The sequence below is a fragment of the Neofelis nebulosa genome, chromosome 7 (assembly GCF_028018385.1).
Source record: "Neofelis nebulosa isolate mNeoNeb1 chromosome 7, mNeoNeb1.pri, whole genome shotgun sequence".
NCBI lineage: Eukaryota > Metazoa > Chordata > Mammalia > Carnivora > Felidae > Neofelis > Neofelis nebulosa.
In genome coordinates, this window is record NC_080788.1 from 21461877 (window position 1) to 21481081 (window position 19205).

Consider the following 19205-nt stretch of genomic DNA (forward strand, 5'->3'; position numbering starts at 1 on the left):
TTCCTCAAAAACTCTGTATACAGCTCCTGGCACATAAATGGTTCTGGTCATCACAATAAGTCTGTGCAAGTAGAAGGGGCAAGGGAGGAAATCGAGACTTTGCAAATAACCTGCCCTAAAGTCACACTGCTGGTGTCCCTGTCTCCCAGCCCACACCTCCTCCTTCCATTCTTGCTACACCCTTGTCCCCTCACATACCTGACTCACGATCTGCTCCTTGGGTGCAGACATAACAGAGCAAGCAAGTATTCCAAACAGTGGGTGGATCTTCCTAAGCTTGCCTGATGACTCCTTTTTTTTAAAAAAAAAAAAAAAAAAAGTATTTTCTCAACTAAGGATTTTCTTCTTCCTGACGTGACAATACACTCCACCACTAACAATGCTGTCCAAGACCTGGGTCCTGAGAGATTTCCATCTGCCCCTCTCCTCCTTACCATCCACCAGCAAACCAAACTGGTGGGTGTAGATCCTGGGGTGGCAGCCAGGCACAGGACAGAGGTGCTACCCACTAGCAGTTGACACTGTCACCCCAGGACAGCTGGGGGCATCTTCTATCGTTTAAAAAACAGGAAAATTTCTTCTGGGGCCCCTCGATGTTCAGTTGGTTAAGCGTTCAACTTCAGCTTAGGTCACGATCTCACAGTTCATGAGTTCAAGCCCCGCATCAGGCTCTGTGCTGTCAGCACAGAGACCACTCTGGATCCTCTGTCCCCCTCTCCCTGCCCCTCTCCAGCTCATGCTCGTGCTCTCTCTCTCTCAAAAATAAACATTTAAACAAAACAGGAAAATTTCTTCTATTAAAGATGTTGTATAAGGCATAAATGAGGGACCCCAGACACTCATTTTACAGGGTCCGCATGCACCATAATTGCCCTCGATGGCATCTACCGAAGGAATAAGACAACCTGGCTGATTCTCCGAGTGCATGCCTCTATTCTCTCTCTGATTAGAAACAGACATTCTGGACAAGCAATACAGATCACATTCTTTTCCCTTAGCAACCATAGCAGTCACATGAACACCAGCAAGATGGACGGTGCTCTTCCTCAGGTACAAATCCTCAGTAGCAGATGTGAAGAAATGTTTCATTTCTTATGCAACCTCCTTGAAAGCCAAAAAGGTAGTCCCTATCCAAGATCCTCCTTATAGACTGAGCTGGGCAACAGAGGAACGGAGTTCCTTTGATGCTGATTTTGGAGGAAATGTGGGGAAAAAAGGTGAGAAAGACTGACTACAGGAAAACACCATGCCAATGTGTGTAAGAGTCAAATGATGACAGGGCAATCTGCAGACCAGTGCGCTCAAATCTGATTCTAGAATCAAGATTTTAGGACAGCTGTTCAATAAAACTTTCTGCAATGTTAGAAGTGTTTTATCTGCCCTGCCCAAGACAGTAGGCTTAGAGCACTTGAAATATGGCTAGTTTGGCTGAGAAGCTGAAGTTTTAACTTGCTTAATTTTAGTTAATTTAAATTAAATATAAATCGCCATGTGTGGCTAGTGGCGGCCATACTGGACAGCAAAGTTCTAAAATGCACTTTTTAATGGGTTGGGTTGTGATCACCTTTAAGAAAAGTAACCACTGCAAGAGCTAACCATGAGTTTGCGAAATTACTCCCATTCTCTCTCTGATAGAGTATGTACAGTGGTACACGAAGGAGATCCTGAAATAAGAATGCACCTGGATTTCAACAAGATACAAGCCAGGTCCTTCCCAACATTCTTGTGAATTATGTTGAAATGGATGTGACACAATGAGATGGATTTGTGCCTAATTGAATGATCATACTAAAATGGCATCAATTTATGGATAACTCAATCTGTGGGGACTTTCCCAATGATTTGGCTGTGTTCCATCATGGGTGATGAACAAGGAAGACAGCTGCTCTTCAGAACTGCAGAATACACAAAACTGGAGAGGTAGGGAAATACAAATGTATTTTCCCCAAGTGTAGGGATGGCAGAGGCAAGCTTAGCCAGAGCATGCTTGGAAGACCTGTTATATACCCTGTTCAATCTAGTTAAAGGGACGCTTTCACTGCCAGACACCCTAATGTGAGTCACAGACTTTACCTCTGATGTTCGTACACAAATCCATCCTTAACCATATAGAGAGACTTAATTTCTTTAAGGTCTAACCAAAAAATTGCATCAGTAATTGTACTGTTGCTAGGTCCCCAAGATCAAAGAGCCTATTTCACAGAGCCCTCTCCATCTGTTCCTTTCATCAGAAGCTTTATGATGAAGGCTATGTTCTTCCAAGATCATTATTTTTTCCCTTACCTTGAAAAGAAGTCAGCAGAGAATCCTTTTTCATAGCCCTTGTGACTAAGGGTATAGATAAGGATATGTAAAGAATGATTCATTCTCCTACATAACATATAAAATATGTATTATTGAGGATACTGGATGACTGGGAGCAAAGTATTAGATCTTCAAATAATATGAGGCACCATTAACCAGGACATAGTGGATGGAGAAAACAAACAATGTTATTATGCCCGATGAATCCTACTTCAGGCTATGACACACCAGCTTGTGCCAGACTAAGCCTTCCACCAAGAACAACCAGCAGCTCTTGATGACTTTTTAAAAAATCTCTATGGAAGCATCAGAGATCTGCCAAGGCAACTAGGACTTGAGGGGCTGAGATCCTGACAACCAAGAAACTATAACTGAAATAAGCCGAGCATTTTGTGTGGCTTCTCTAAAGCATTAGTGGATCCATAACTGGTAGGAGCCAAGAGGTTTAAAAACCAAGCAGAAAATAAAAGTTAAAAAAAATTAAAAAAAAAAAAAAAGAGGGGCGCCTGGGTGGCTCAGTCGGTTAAGCGTCCGACTTCGGCTCAGGTCGTGATCTCGCGGTCTGTGAGTTCAAGCCCCGCGTCGGGCTCTGTGCTGACAGCTCAGAGCCTGGAACCTGTTTCAGATTCTGTGTCTCCCTCTCTCTGACCCTCTCCCATTCATGCTCTGTCTCTCTCTGTCTCAAAAATAAACGTTTAAAAAAAAATTAAAAAAAAAAAAACAAGCAGAAAGTGGTGGTCAAGAAACAACAGGGCTAAGCAGAACTCTTGGCAGTTTTATGAGGGATATAAAAAATTATAGTTTCAAGCTCCTAACGCAGTGAGAACCTGAGAAGCCAAACTCCTGGAGAGAAGAGGGAACAGAAAAGTGAGGCTGATATTCGGATATGTTAAGAAACAGTGAAAGGTGAAACAATTTGAACGACAGTATAAATAACACAGTACTGAGTTACAGCCCAAAGTACAAAAAAAAGATCCACAAATCCACATGGACATAAATAAATGCATGAGTGTATCAATAAATGACAGAGAAGGGACAAATCTGTGGGTTAAGAATTCCATATAATCTGTTAGCTACCGCCCCCTCATGGAGATGAAAGATAACTTACAGGTGATATAGGTGAGTATCAAGGGATGTGTTATGTACCCTTGATTTGAGATGATGGGAACGGTGCTCTTCCCTATGCAGTCTTTTGACCCAGAGCCTGTAACTCCTGTATAACCATCAGAAAAAAATGAGACAAACCTAAACTGTAGCATATTCTATAAAATACCTGAGCAATATTCCTCAAAGCTGTCAAGGTCATCAGAAACAAGGAAAGCCTAAGAAGCTATCACAATCTAAAAGTGTCTAAAGAGACATGAAGGTTGAATGTAATGTGGATGCCTGGAACAGAAAAAGGATGTGAAGTAAAAAATAAAAAATAAAAAAAAATTAAGGATGCACTGTAGTTAATTATGAAGTATTCAGACTGGTTTATTACATGCAAGAAATGTACCATGCTAATGTAAGATGTTAATAGGGAAAAATGGGTGTAGGATACATGAGAACTCTTCTACTATCTATTTGATTCCCTGTAAATTTAAACAGTAAAAAATATTTTAAAGAAAGTTGTTGGTGTAGTTACATTGATAGACAAAGTACACTTTAGGAAAAGAGGCATTTCTAAAAGAGAAAAAGAAATAATTCACAATAAAACATAGGGCAATCTGCTAGGAATAAAGTCTAAATTTAAATTCCAAATTTAAAGTCTAAATTTAAATTCTAAATTTATATGTATTTAGTTATATGCTCTCAGAATGTATAAAGGGGAAAACAGACAGAACTATAAAAAGACAAATCTAACATCACAGTAGAATATTTTAACATACTTCTCCCAGTAAATGATATAACAAGCAGAAAAGAATCAGAATGGAAATAGACATGAACACCATAATTACCAAAATTTTCCTCGTTGATATATGTAAATTACTGTACCAACAAACCACATACAAATGCACACAGAAAATTTATCAAAATTAATCATATGATAGGCAAATCTAAAATGAGTCTAAAAAATTTTGAAATGTTAAAAACCATAAAGGATGTATTTCTGACTATAGTATAATTAAGCAAGAAATAAACAACAAAAATATGACTAGAAAATATGCAGACATTTGGAAATTGACCACTTTGAAATAACTCACATATCAAAGAAGAAAATAATCATAAAATTTAAAAACATTTGAAGAGATTAATAATGAAACTACAACATACCAAAAAATAGTGGGGTGCCCTGGGTGACTCAGTCGGTTAAGTGTCTGACTCTTGATTTCGGCTCAGGTCATGATCTCACAGTCGTGAGATGGAGTGCCACATCCAGCTCCAAGGGAGGCATGGAACCTGCTGAAGATTTCCCTGCCCCTCCCCCACTCTCATGCATGTGTACTCTTTCAAAAAAATAAAAAATAAAAAATGAATAAATAAAAATAAAAATACTTTTTAAAAATAGTGTTGCATACTCATATTCATAGCTGCACTATTCACAACAGCCCAAAGGTGAAAGCAACCCAAATGTCCATCAATGGATGAATGGATAAAGAAAACATGATATAAACATACAATGGAATATTATGGAAGTGGAAGGAAATTCAAACATATGCTACAGCATGGATGAAACTTGAAGACAATATACTAACCTAAAAAAGCCAGTTGTAAGGACAAATACTGTATGATTCCATTTATATAAGGCACCTAGAGTAGTCACATTCATGGAGACAGAAAGAACGGCAGTTGCCAGGGGCTGGGGGTAGGGGAAAAAGAGAAGTTACTGTTTAATGGGTACAGAGTTTCACATTTATAGGATGAAAAGGTCCTGGGGATAAGTTTCACAACAATGTGAATATAGTTAACACCACTGAGCTATACACTTAAAAAGGGCATATTTTATGTGTTTCTAACCATAATAATTAAAAGTAGTAGATTACAGCTAAAGCAGGCTTACGGGGAAATTTATAACTTTAAATTTCTTTATTAGAAAATTTTAAAAGGCTACAAAAATAACCTAGATATCTATTTATTTTCAATTATTTTGAAAATAACAGCAAATTAAACCCCAAATAAAGTTGAAGGAAATAATCAATATGGGGGCAGGAAAAAACTGAAAGAGAAAACAAATGTATAATAGGGGAAAAGCAATAAACCCAATGTTGGTTCTTAGGAAGAATATTAAATTTGTAAATCCCTAGCATGATAAAAGTGGGAGTAGGAGATAGGAAGGGGGAGCATGCACAAACTACAATATCAGAAATGAACAGGTAGATATCATTTGTAAAAGATAATAATAGACATAATAAATGACTTAACACAAATAACTGTCACAGTTTTTATGAAATGCACAGCTTCCTGAAACACAACTTAGTGAAACTGACACCAGAAGAAAAAACATCCAATGGTCCTGTATCTATTAAAGAAACTGAATCTGTAATTAAACTTCTCAAATAATTTCCAACCTCAGTGGCTTCCCAACTCTTCCAAACATGAAGGAAGGAAGGAAGGAAGGAAGGAAGGAAGGAAGGAAGGAAGGAAGGAAGGAAGGAAGGAAGGAAGGAAGGAAGGAAGACAGGGAAGAAGGAAGAAAGGGAGGGAGGGAGGGAGGGAGGGAGGAAGGAGAGAGGAAGAGAGGGAAAGGGAAACACCAATATTGCCCAAAATCTTCCAGGGAACATAAAAAGAGGTACACTTTATAAAATCATCACTACTTTGATGCCAAAACCTGACCTTGACATTATATGAAAATAAAAGTATAGGCAAAACACTGTTAAAGACAGTTGCAAAAAGAGCTATTAAAAATCATTAAATCAACATAAAAACTATATCATATCTCAAATCAGTTGTAGTCCAGAAATGCAAGGTTGGTTTAATATTTGGAAATCAATCATATAATTCACATTAATTAAAGGGAAAATAGTCTTTGACTAATTAGAGGCAGAAAAAATATTTGATAAAATTCAACCCCCACTCATGATAAAGCTGTAGCTAACTAGAATAAAAGGAAATTTTTTGTTCTTATAAATAGTATGCACACACACACAAAAATGAGAGCAACCAGCTTAATTCAAAGTGAAATACTGAAAGATTTTCCCCCAAGAGGGAAATTATTGAACTGGGGTTTGCAATCAGCACAAAAAGGAAAAAAAAAAACTCTCATTATTCATAGACAGCATGATTATGCATGTAGAAAATCTAAAAGATCTTACAAATAAACTACCACAACTAATAAATGAATTTAACAAGGTTGCTAAATATAAGGGAAACATTTAAGAAACAATCACATTATAAATACCCATGAAAAGGAATTATAATATAGAATTAAAGAAAAACACTTATGATAGCAATAACAATAGCAAACAAAACAATACCCAAATACCTTGGAAGAAATCTAACAGAAGATGTTATACATACAAAACTATAAAATACATCAAGAAAACTTGCATTAAGTCCAAAGAGAAAGAAATTACATGTTCATAGGTTAGAAGACAATAGCATAAAGTCTCCCTCTTAATGGAGCTATAATTTGAAGAACTCTCATCAAAACCTCAGTAGTATTTCACAAGCAAGTGTTTATACAGAAATTGACAGAATGATTCTAAATTTTACATGAAAATGCAAAAGGCCAAATATAGCAAGATAATATTGAAAAGCAAAACTGAAGGACATAAAACTAACAGAAGTAAATACTTACTATAAAATCACACTAATTAAGATATTGTGGTATTGATGGCATTCTTGGGTTCTAGTGATGCTTTATTTCTTCATTTGGGTAATAGTTTACATGGATGCGTTCACTTTGAGAAAATTCATGGCAATAATTTGCACAAGCAGAAAAGTACACCTCAATTTAAAAAGCTTATTTGGGGGCACCTGGGTAGCTAAGAGGGGTTGAGTGTCCAACTTTTGATTTCATCTAAGGTCATAATGCCAGGGTCATGGGATCGAGCCCTGCATCAGGCTCTGCACTTGGCATGGAGCCTGCTTAAGATTCTCTCTCCTTCTCCCTCTCCTCCCCACCCCCTGCTCATGCTCTCCCTTTCTCCCTCTCAAAAAAAAAAAAAAATCTAAGGGTTTCCTGGGTGACTCAGTTGGTTAAGCATCTGACTTCAGCTCAGGTCATGATCTCAGGGTCCATGGGATCGAGCCTCGGGTCAGACTCTGTGCTAATAGCTCAGAGCCTGAAGCCTGCTTCAGATTCAGTGTCTTCCTCCCTCTCTGCCCCTCTCCAGCTCGTGCTCTGTCTCTCTCTCTCAAAAATAAACAAACATTAAAAAAAAATTTAATTTAAAAGAATCAAAAAATAAAAAGCTTATTTGAAAAAAACATATTATGGTCTATATTGCTGATCTTGCACACTATGCAATTAACAACAGAGGCCTTGAAAAGGTGAGTCTCCAGAGCCTCCTTCTGTTTTCTATCACTTTGTAAGTCCAAGTGGTTGTTATGCGGTGTGGACTGTGACAGGGAAGGAAGAACACAACTCAGATGAGACTAGAGAAGCCACCATATTATGGGCAAAGGCTCACTTTTTAAAGTTTTCTTTCAGATTTTATTCTGAGCCAGGGGCTCCGCCTGCTGTCATGGCACTGTAAACACTGCCCTCATTTCTGTGAGTCAGGCTTCCTGGAGCCTCCTCTATGATGTCCTGGTGCGCTACGGGGTTAAGGGCACCTGGGGACGATCCCCAGGCTAGGCTCTCTTTTACTAGTCCAGCATCTAAAAGGAGGATCCAGCCTGCTTCCCCTACACATACACCCACACCCCCTCACACACTCAGAGACTCACTCACATCACTCTCACCCACAGACACAGACTGATACAGACACACTCACATAGACTGAGACACTCACACTCACAGATTCACACACTCTTCAAACACAAAGACTCATACACATACACACACACAGACACAGACACAGACTTATACATACACACAGATTCGCACATCTCAAACACATAGACACATACACACACACTCATACACACTCACAGACACTCACACATAGACTCATATCCACTCACTCACACTCTCTCACACACATTCACACGCTCTGACCTGATAAAACCACCGTAGAGAACAGCTTCCCATCTGAGCCAGACTAGAATAAGGACAGAGATCACGATGACATTTGGAGCAGAGTAACAGGAGAGAGGAGAGACTGGAAACCAAGTCCCTGAATGATGGGAAGGCACAAACTCAGGGGTGTGAAGAATAATTGTAGATAGAATCTATACATGTTAAGTGTCTCGGTGATGGGCCCTGTGCTTTTAATAACAACATTCAAGAATACGGTGCTGTGTTCCTTCTGTTTTTTACAATGTGCTAAAATATAGGGTGGCTCAGTTGGTTAAGCGTCTGACCTCAGCTCAGGTGATGATCTCATAGTTGGCAGGTTCAAGCCCCGCGTCGGGCTCTGTGCTGACAGCTCAGAGCCTGGAGCCTGCTTCAGATTCTGTATCTCTGTCTGTCTCTGCCCCTACCCCCCCTCAAAAATAAACATTAAAAAATTAAAATGTGCTAAAATAAACATAATAAAATTTACCATCTAGACCATTTTTAGGTGTACAATTCAGTGGCATTAAGCACATTCACACTGTTGTACGCCCATCCATCCCAAGAACTCTTTTCTTTGACAAAACTGAACTCTCTACCCATTAAACTCCCCATTCCTCCTCCCCAAGTCCTTTGTTGGATGAGAAAACAAAGAGGCATCAGGTCACAAAGCAACTTTCCCCTCAGAGCAGGGCTGGGCTCAGGGCCACTGGGGGTCCTCCCCCTGCCCAGAGGCAGTAACTGCAGGAGGCCGGCAGGCACCTCTAAGTCTGCAGGGGAGGTGGGGAGAGGTGTGCTACGTGCTTCATTCACCGTGTTGTGCCCCACAGCGCCCAGCTCAGTTGTATACTGTCTGGCCATGCCTAAGATATCCTGCTTTAAATCTATCTTCTCTGTAAAACAGAAATCATGACATCCACTTACAGAGTTTAAGGAGCTCTGATTAAGCCTGATTCTACCTTTGTCTGGTGCACAACTGTGCTCAATAAAGGAATGCTACTGTTTCATACCTCTGGATCTGAGGCGTAGGGAAAAGGAGTGCACTGGTAGAAGTGAAATCATCTGCAAGGTGCCTTCCATCCAGGGGCTGCCCCTGCTGGACCGCACCAAGAAACGGAGGCAACCAGGGCCTCTCAGAGCCTAAAGGAATCCTTGGCTTCATGACTCGGTGACTAAAAGAAGTCACCCAGGGAGCAATGAATGTGGGCGCAGCTAGGGTGCTGTGAACTCTGGCTTGCACCCGACCCCATCCCCCCAGAGCCCTGAGAAAGGAGAGGAAGTTATGATTTATCTCAAAGCTAATTGCTCCCCAAAGCTGATGGGATTTTCTGATATGGAGTCTCAAGTTATCACACACAGGAGCTAATTTTCTTTGGCAACTGACAGGTCTCTCAGTCTGGAACAACACCCTCGCTCTCCTGTCTTTGCTGCAGGACCATAAACAGGACTGTCAAAACTGCGTATAGACAAAAAGCCAAACACTCCAATGAGTGTCATTTTTCTCAGGACCTGGGGAGACCACACAGATACTCCAGTCTTCTCATGGCTAAAAATAACAGTGGAGGCCGGTTGTCTTTGGGAATGACTTTCAAAATCAGGATGAGTCAAATCCACCCTCCCAAAGTACACTTGCCACTACTGGAGATATTTGCTCAAAAGATTAACACAGGTGCTGAATGTATTTCCATCCTGGTGACTCCTTTCTGCTCTTCACAGACTTGACTCCCACCTCCCAGAGAGAACAGAGGTCACAGCTAGAAAGGCCCAGAGTCTTCTCCTCCAACACTCCCTCCAGGAAACAAGAAGCTCTCTTCATTGGCACCCAGGCCCCACTCCATTCTCCCTCCTCGCTGCGTGTGTTACACGCACCGCTTCTTTCCTCACCCATAAACTACACTGAACAATCAATTTTCCACCTCCACAGAAAAATACCTTGTTCCCTTCTGTTCCCACCCCCTTCTCTTCTCCCCTTCTTAGTCTGTGCTCATGAAAAAGAAAAATCCCACAGCCACATTCTCTGCCTTTTAAAAATCCCATTTGGTCTCCCAGCCGATGAAAATCCTCAGCCCCCTTCCTTCCTGGTTTCCACCCACTTTCTGGCCATTCTCCTCAGGCTCCTTCACTCCCCGTGGGGGTCACCCCCACCCACAGCCTCAGCCAGCCTGGCCTAAGAGACTGACTCCCCAGCCCCACCCCCACCCCCTCAAAAGCTCCTTGGCCCTTCATGAAGTAGGAATTCAATAATTCTATTTCCACCTCAAATATGGTCTTCTCTCCGAGTTCCCAACTCCTGCTCCCTCCACATGGCTCTGCTACCTCTTCCTCCTTGGTGTCTGTCACCTCAGTCCTTGCCTCCACACTCTACCAGCCTTTACTCAGGACACAGCATCTTTCCCCAGGAACCATGTGAGGAGCCTCCAGCACCTGGGCCTTCACTCCCTCTGCCTGCCTTCCACAGTCACCTATGGTGTCAGCCCTGTTAGGCTTCTCTATGGCCATGTGAACAGGACAGTCTGGCCCCTCCTACTGCATCTTCTGTCTACTCTGTCAAGCCAACTGCGGCTGGCCATTGAACAACATGGGTTTGAACTGCTAGGGTCCACTGAGGTGTAGATTACTTCAGCAAATGCAGTGCAATACTATAAATGTACTTCTTCCTTATGCTTTTCTTAATAACAGTTTCTTTTCTCTAGCTTACTTTACTGTAAGAGTGTTGTATATAATACATATAACATACAGAATGTGTTCATCAGCTGTGTATGTTATTAGTAAGGCTTCCAGTCAACAGTAGGCTATTTATTAGTAGTTAAGTTTTTGGTGAGTCAAAAGCTATACACAGATTTTTGACTGCATGGTGTGGGGGGAGTGGGGGGTCAGTGCCCCTAACCCCCACATTGTTCAAGGTCAACTACATCCCCTAGGGCCTGTCATGTCACTTCATGTCTCCATGCTTGAATCATACACATACTTCTGTTTGCCTGGAATGCTCCACCTTCCTCTTTCTCTGTGTCTGTCTGTGTGTCTGTCTGTCTCTCCCCCCCGCCGAGAAATGTATACTCCCCCCTCAAGATGAAAGGTTAAACCTCACTCCTCCTGCATAACCTACAGGACTGATGAGTCACCTCTCCCCAAAATCATCTCCTCTAACACTCTACATTCTACATCACAACACTCTACACTTCCCTGAAGTGGCTGGGAAACAAAATGGAGGGCAGTTGTCCCCTTTCAAACCTCCGACAAAGACCTTGCCAGGAGGTGAGTGGTTCTCTCTCTCTGACCCTGAGGCCAGGACATGCTCAGTAACATGGCCTCCTTTGTAAATGAGGTCTCTGCCAAAACTGGTAACCACTACAGGAGCCCTTCACAGGCCAGGAGTGAAGGAGGCCACTTCTAAGTACTCTCACCTTGACAGCCACCCTGAAGGGCCGGCAAGTCACCACCATTTTCCCCTGCAGATTGACCAAAGGAAATTAACTGATACACCCATGAAAAGAGATTAATCTGTACCAGCCCTGGACTCTGAAAGAAAAACTCTTGGCAGTATGGTCTGCCACAATACAGACTCCAGCAGTGCTACCCTGGAAGACTTAAGGAATGTCCTCATCAACATATATGTTGCTTATCAACCAGTCCAAGCACAAGCTATGGCATAAGAACTGTTCTGACTTCAGTTAGCATTTTCTTATGTATCTAGAAGCACCTGTAGTCAAAATCAGTTTGGAAAATGAGGAGTTAAATAGAATTAAATAAGCAGCTTTCTTGCAGGACTTCAAAAGGTCTTTAATATGGTGCTCTGGGACTCTCCAAGAGGGGGCAGTACAGACAGCGTGTCCCAGCCTGATCTGAATGCGGATTACTATTTTCAGGAACATCTCCTGGGACTCCACCGAACACAGTTTGAGAATGCCAGCTTACACACTCATGTAATTAATTAGAACTTGGTATAATTAATTAGATCTGAATATCATGAATAAAAAGTTACATACAGTAATGGCTAACTTCCTTCAATTTAATCACACTAATTATGTGGAGCTCAACCTAGTAGCAGCTCATACTGCTATTTTCTTAACACGTTTTTCATCCTTTAAAAAAGGTGTTGATGAAATGTTTTCTCTCTTAACACGTTGCAACTTTAAGAAAAAGAAAGTTAGGTGTCAGAGCAGGTATTTTCAAGTATTTGAAAACACACATACCAAGCCTGAAAGCAAATCATAATGGCCAGCCTCAGATCCTCTCCTTGCTTCCTCCGGGGAAGGACACCAATAATATTGGGCAGCAATTACATGCCATGCACTCTCCATCCATGATGTGGTTCATTCTCACAAGTAGCCCCGAAAACCACAAGTCCCCACTTACAGATGAGGTCAATGAGCTTCTGGAAGTTTAAGAAACTAGAGCTACACAGTGAGCACAGCCTTCTGAAGCATCTACTATCCATGAGGTAACTGGGATGGACATTTGAAGGATGCAGAAGAAGCAGGCATGCAAGTCCATGGAGAGATCGGCAGTGAGGCAGGAGAGCACAGAACAGGCTCACCTGGGGCTTAAGTGTCCAATGAAGGCCCCAAAAAGGGTGGCCCTTGAGCCTTGTCTATCAAGATGGGGAGAAGCCCATGGAAGAGGGATCAGCCACACAGAGAAAAACAAAAATAAAAAAACCTATGGGAACATTGCTGTTGAAACAACAGGGCAGATCAGTGTGCAAAGCCTGGCTCATTCAGCCAAGACATAGAAACAAACCAAATGTTCATCAACAGATGAACAGATAAAGAAAGTGAGATATATACATACAGTGGAATATTATCTAGGTTTTAAAACAAAGGAAATCCTGCCATTTGCAACAACACAGGTGGACCTGGAGGACATTATGCTAAGTGAAATAAGGCAGTCACGGAAGAAAAAATATTGCGTGATTCCTCTTACATGTAAAGTCCTCAAAGGTATAGAAGTAGACACTAGAAGGGTGGTTGCCAGGGGCAGAGGGGAGAGAGAAATGGGAAGTTGTTCAATGGGTAGAAAGTTTCAGTTACGCAAGACGAGTAAGTTCTAGAGAACTGCCATGAAACATAATGCCTATAGTTAAGCGAGGTATTATGTACTCAAAAAAAATTTTTTAAGAAGGCACATCTCATGTTAGGTGTTCTTCCTATAAAACAAACAAAACACAAAGGGACACAAGGAAATTTTTGGAGGTAATGAGTAAGTCGTGGTGACAGTAACATGAATGTATGTATATGTCCAAACTCCCTAAACTGTATACATGAAATATGTGCACTTTGTTTACCAGTTACACTTCAATAAAGCTGGGAAGAAAAAAAAGAAAGGAAGAAACCCTAACCATTTCAATGACAAGACAGATGCAGAACTACCCATAAGAAGGGGAGCCTAAGAAGTCAGCAGTTCCAGTCGAGTCCGAGGATTAGCTAGTACATAGGAGCAAGATTGCCCTGCCAGACAGACACAAGAGCAGAGAGGTTTGTGTGGGTCTACAGTGAGTTGTGCATTAGAATCTATTCTTTTATCAACTTTCTCAAATACACAAAAATGAGTGTACAGAGTAACGTGACAAACATCCATGAACACACCATTTAGGCATCCCTAACGTTATCATCCCACCTCCTTCTTCTTCATATCAGTTGCTCATTTTTTTCAATTACATTGTCTTTTTCTAATTGATTTGGAAGAGTTCCTTATTATACAGACAGAATGCTAATCCCTTACAGTAAATACATCTCAGATATTTATTCCAGGTGATAGTTTGTTTCAAGCCTTTAAAAAAAAAATTTAATGTTTTTTATTCTTGAGAGAGAGAGACAGACAGACAAAGAGCAGGGGAGGGGCAGAGAGAGAGGGAGAAACAGAATCCGAAGCAGGCTTCAGGCTCCGAGCTGTCAGCACAGAGCTCGATACAGGGCTCAAACCCATGAACCACAAGATCATGACCTGAGCCAAAGTCAGACACTCAACTGACTGAGCCACCCAGGCCCCCCTAAACCTTTATATGGTGTCCATGCTCTTAAAGAAGCTGCTAACATTGCTGTTTAATTAACTGATCTTTTCTGTGCCTGTGTGTATGTCTTACCTTTTCCTACCTCAGGGACATATAAAAAATCTCTGGTATACAATTTAACATCTTGCCCTTCATAGTCATTAATTCTACTGGCATTTATTTGTGTATATGCTGTGAGGTAGGGATACCATTTTAGCTTCTCCCATGTGGACAACCAGTTGCCCTGCATCACTTCCCACCTTGTCAATAATATATCTCTGCCACCTCCTATGTTCCTGTACATGTGAGAGTTTGTTATTAGGCTCACCATCCGGTCCCACTCATCCCACAAATATCACACAATCTTAATTGCAACCTTCTATCAGGAACCTCACTGCCCCACCTTTATGCCAGCTTCCCCTTAACATTCCAGTTTTGTGTTTTCTTTTAATGTCTAGTAGCTGGGAATTTCACTGCCTTTCTTTGGATCTTATAATTTTTTTTAATGTGTGTTTATTTATTTAAGAGAAAGACACAGCAAGCGAGCAAGCACAAGCAGGAGAGGGGCAGAGAGAGAGAGAGGGAGAGAATCCCAAGTAGGCTCTGCACTGTCAGTGCAGTGCCTGATGCAGGGCTCGAACCCACAAACAATAAGATCATGATCTGAGCCAAGATCAAGAGTCAGATGCTTAATCGATTGAGCCATCCAGGCTCCCCCCTGGATCTTGTATTTTAAAATAATTCTTGGTCAGCTTTTACACAGCATTTTATGTGTTTACACTTGGGCGAGAGCATGCTGACATTACCAAAAATCGTAAAAATTTTTGCGAATGCAACATCTTCTAACTTAACATATTTTCTGAGACTGCCCATGATTTAAACACACCTTATTAATCTTTCCACCATTCCTTCAGGAAATCACTAAATTTATATACAATTGGTCCTTGAACAACATGAGTTTGAACTGTACAGTTCTACTTTTAGGCAGATTATTTTTTTCATAAATATGACAGTACTGTAAGTGTACTTTCTCTCATGATTTTGTTAACATTTTATTTTATCTAGCTTATTATAAGAATACAGTATATAATACATACAACATAAAAAAATTTTACATACGTGTTAATTGAATGTTTAAGTTACCGGTAAGACTTTCAATCAACAATAGGTGATTAGTGGTTGTTTCTGGGGAGTCAAGAGTTATATGCAGATTTTCAACTATATGAGGGTCAGCATCCCTAACCCATGTTGTTCAATGGTCAACTGTAATTACAATCCAAACACTATAGAGATCAACAGCCCGTAGGATTGATATCATAGGATACTGAGGCCTAGGATTTAATCCCCCCCAGGGGGAAAAAAATGGAACACAGCCCCCAACTTTTACCATAAGCGGAAGCATATTCACCAAATTATTTTAGAAGGAGATGTCAGGCATAGACTCTGGGTATTAGTATTCTGATCCTACAGAGTGGTTCATTTGCAGTAGAAAAATAAATAAACCCCGGTCTCTTCTCTCTGCAGCTCTCCTCACAGAGATTCATTCCAGCAATAATTGACATTTAAAAATATCCATCTCATTGCCACTTTTCTCTCACAGAAGAAATACGCTTTTCTGCAGGGAAGCTGCAGAGAATCATGACGAGTGTATTCACTTAAATGGCAGTCCCATTACACTGCAGATGAGCGAGCACAATCGGAAAGAGAGTGAGACGTCTTGTCTATTGCAGCTGACTTTGATACTCTAATAGTCTTTCAGGATACGTAAAAATCCCACTAGGTCTTTTTTGGGCTCAAAAGAAAGAAATACCTTATACCTTAGAGGCACAAACAGAATTGCCCTGCGGTTCCATCAAAAAGCAACAACAGCCCCAGTTTCATTTAGATAAAACTTCAAGAGGCCAATTTCACACTGGACAGTTCTGAGAGGCTGGATGGACTGCACTGGCTGGTTGACCTTGGGCTCCCAGAAGTTCGGAATGTCACCACAATTTGTGAGACCCATTCCCCATAAGAACATCTCTCTTCACAAGCTACCCTTGCTGCTAATTGCAAAAAAATCTCCTCCCTTCCCAGCATCCCCTAAAATTCTTCAGTATTTTCATAGCTAAGGGTAGCTGAGAAATCTATATGGGATGGCTCAGTCAGTTAAGCATCTGACTCTTGATTTGGGCTGACTCTTGATTTGGGCTCAGGTCATGATCTGACGGTTTGTGGGTTAGAGCCCTGCATCTGGCTCTGTGCTGGTAGTGTGGAGCCTGCTTGGGATTCTCTCCTCTCTCTGTCCCTCCCCTGCTCGTTCTCTCTCCCCCTCCCTCTCTCTCAAAAATAAATAAATAACCAAAAAAATGAGTCTAAACAGAAAATCAAACAGGGGGTGCCTGGGTGGCTTAGTCGGTTAAGCATCTGACTCTTGATTTTGGATCAGGTCATGATCTTGTGGTTCATTAGTTCAAGCCCTTCATCAGACTCTGTGCTAGTGGCAGGGCCTGCTTAGGATTTCCTCTCTCTCCCTCCCTCTCTCTACCCCTCCCCTGCTCACATTCTCTCTCTCTCTCTCTCTCTCTCTCTCTCCCTCCCTTCCTCCCTCCCTCCCTCTCTCAAAATAAAATAAACATTTTTAAAAAAAAAGCAAACGAGATTGAAAAGGCCTCGTTGAGAGCATAGAAGTAAATTCATAAACATTAAAGACTGACAATTAAGGAAAAGTTAGAAAAATACTCATTTATTCTTATGCCCAAATGCGTTACAAGTCATGCAGTTCCTGCAACATTTCCCCCTCTACTTCCTTGGAGAGGGGCTGATTATTCTAACTCTTAAATGCCTTATGAATGTGCCACCCTCCCTACCCCCAAAGTGACCACACAATCCAGCCAGGACATGTGTGACAAGAAAAATCCCCAATACAATGTGAGGTGAATTCCTGCCCATGAATAGCACAGTGCTTATGGGGAGTTACCTAATGTAGGATAGAGGCTGGATTAGCAAGTAAAATAAAGGCAGCTGCCTTGACTTACAAAAGAAGGCTCTTTCAGTAGCTCCAAACAGCAGGCCTTGTGTCTTCCTACTGCCCCAGAGGCAAAACGGTGGTTTGGGACCCAGTCTTGAGGCTCTGGTATCCCAATTCTGCCCCCTCTGATCTTCGTCTTTATCCTCAGATTGGCACAGAACTTCCCCACTGGGAAATCCCAAATTACTTCTCTCATTTGGAAGTCCCCAAGCCACTACTTCCCTCCATATGACACTCTGGACTGCTGACCAGTGCTGCCCTATCCAAGCCCATGGATGCATAAGAACCCACGGAATCCATCAGAAGCTCAGACCTGCTCTGGCATCAAGACACAGAGACAATTCCTGGTCCCCAGCTGCCTAACCTCCAACAACAGTCTCCTCTCCACCCTGCTCTCCAAACATACCCCAACCCATACACCAGCTTCTCCACAACCCAGCCACTAGGGTATCTTTGGTCCAGGAAAAAGAACACCTACTCATCTTTAGTCAGAACAAATCTCCTACAAGTGTCCCCTCTACCAGGCAGCCAGCTGGCACTGGGGCTACAAAGACCTATGCAAATCTGCTGCTACAGGTCCTACGGGGCAAGAGCAAGCCAAGGGCTGACCGTGGGTCAGGGGGATCAGGGCTGCAGAATAGCTTCACCCACAGGGCAACAGCAACACGGAGCCATCCCTCATCCCTGAGAAGATTAGGAGGGCTCTTTCGGATCAAAGTTAGAGTCTTCCTCTCGGCGTCCTGATATTTCACAGTGGTGCACTTCTAATTAGACACAATGTCGCCCAAGTTTGAGAGTGAAAGGTTGCAAATGGCATTTATTGTTGGTGATATACATTGATTTTTGATATAAATAGGAATCTAGATAAGAGTTTCACAAATAAATGACTGAAGCTGGTTTGGACTACAGTTTTCAGAAGCACTAGTATAGTGAGGAGGGGATGGGGGGGGGTTGTGATACTGCTGTCTCAGGGGTGACAGGGAAAGACGTCCATTCTAGGCAATATAAGCACTCTGCAGTGAGCCCAGTGCTCATGGGCTCCTTGGCTGTGAATCAAGCCCCAGCCTCAGACTCCCTGTGTGGAGGCTCGCACTGAATTACACATCCCAGCATCCCAGGAAATAAAGAACCGTGGCAGATGCCCAGATCCACCTAAAGTGTGGCATCCCTCGAGGAAAATAATTCCATTTCACACATGTCAGAAGCAAAACCGCACTCCATGCAAGGCGACCTCATATTTCTTACCGAAAACAAGTGGGTTGGTAATGTCCCCCAAAACCTCCTGGTGATGAAATCTTTCTGGAATAAAACAGAAGGAAATAGAGGAAATTACTTGGGTTTCAGAAAAGATACAGGTGATCACATAGCGCTCCTGCAAGTATAGACATCTGAACGAGTGAGAGGTTTTGAATTACCTGTAAAAGTGAACCGGTTCTCATTCTGATGAGACCATCACAAATGACCAGAAACAAATAATTAAAATGTTTCTTTAGCCATTCCTCACATAATTATTGCCTTAAGAACATCATGTTGGGCAAATAAAGCAATGGCTTGTGTATCACTCTGTAAGAAGAGGCCTCCGCATTTTAATGAAGCTCCTCAAAGCCCTCATGAATATGTATTTCCCCACAACAAAGCTTGACCCCACTAGTGTGCAGAACCGGTATTCTGGGACACTTTCAGAGGGAGGTAGGTGTGCCTGTGGGGGCTGGGGAGATGAAGACAGATTAAAAGAAAGAGAAAGGAAAGCGGGCCACTGCTCATTTCCTCTGCCCAGATTCACAGCCCACCCCTCCTCATGGGCAACGGGGTGTCAA

At 41.9% G+C, this 19205-nt stretch overlaps 1 protein-coding gene across 5 annotated transcripts in view; it reads right to left on the reverse strand.

The window, feature by feature from the left end:
- The window catches only part of APBA2 (amyloid beta precursor protein binding family A member 2), a 270537-nt gene that overhangs the window by 107831 nt on the left and 143501 nt on the right, over positions 1-19205 (reverse strand). For 4 of the 5 annotated variants that reach the window (XM_058736803.1, XM_058736799.1, XM_058736801.1 and 1 more), the window contains one exon: positions 18634-18687. The exons of the other annotated variant lie outside the window; for it this stretch is intronic. The gene's annotated coding sequence lies outside the window, so the exon portion shown is untranslated. The remainder of the gene's footprint in view (positions 1-18633; positions 18688-19205) is intronic. 5 annotated transcript variants of the gene reach the window in all.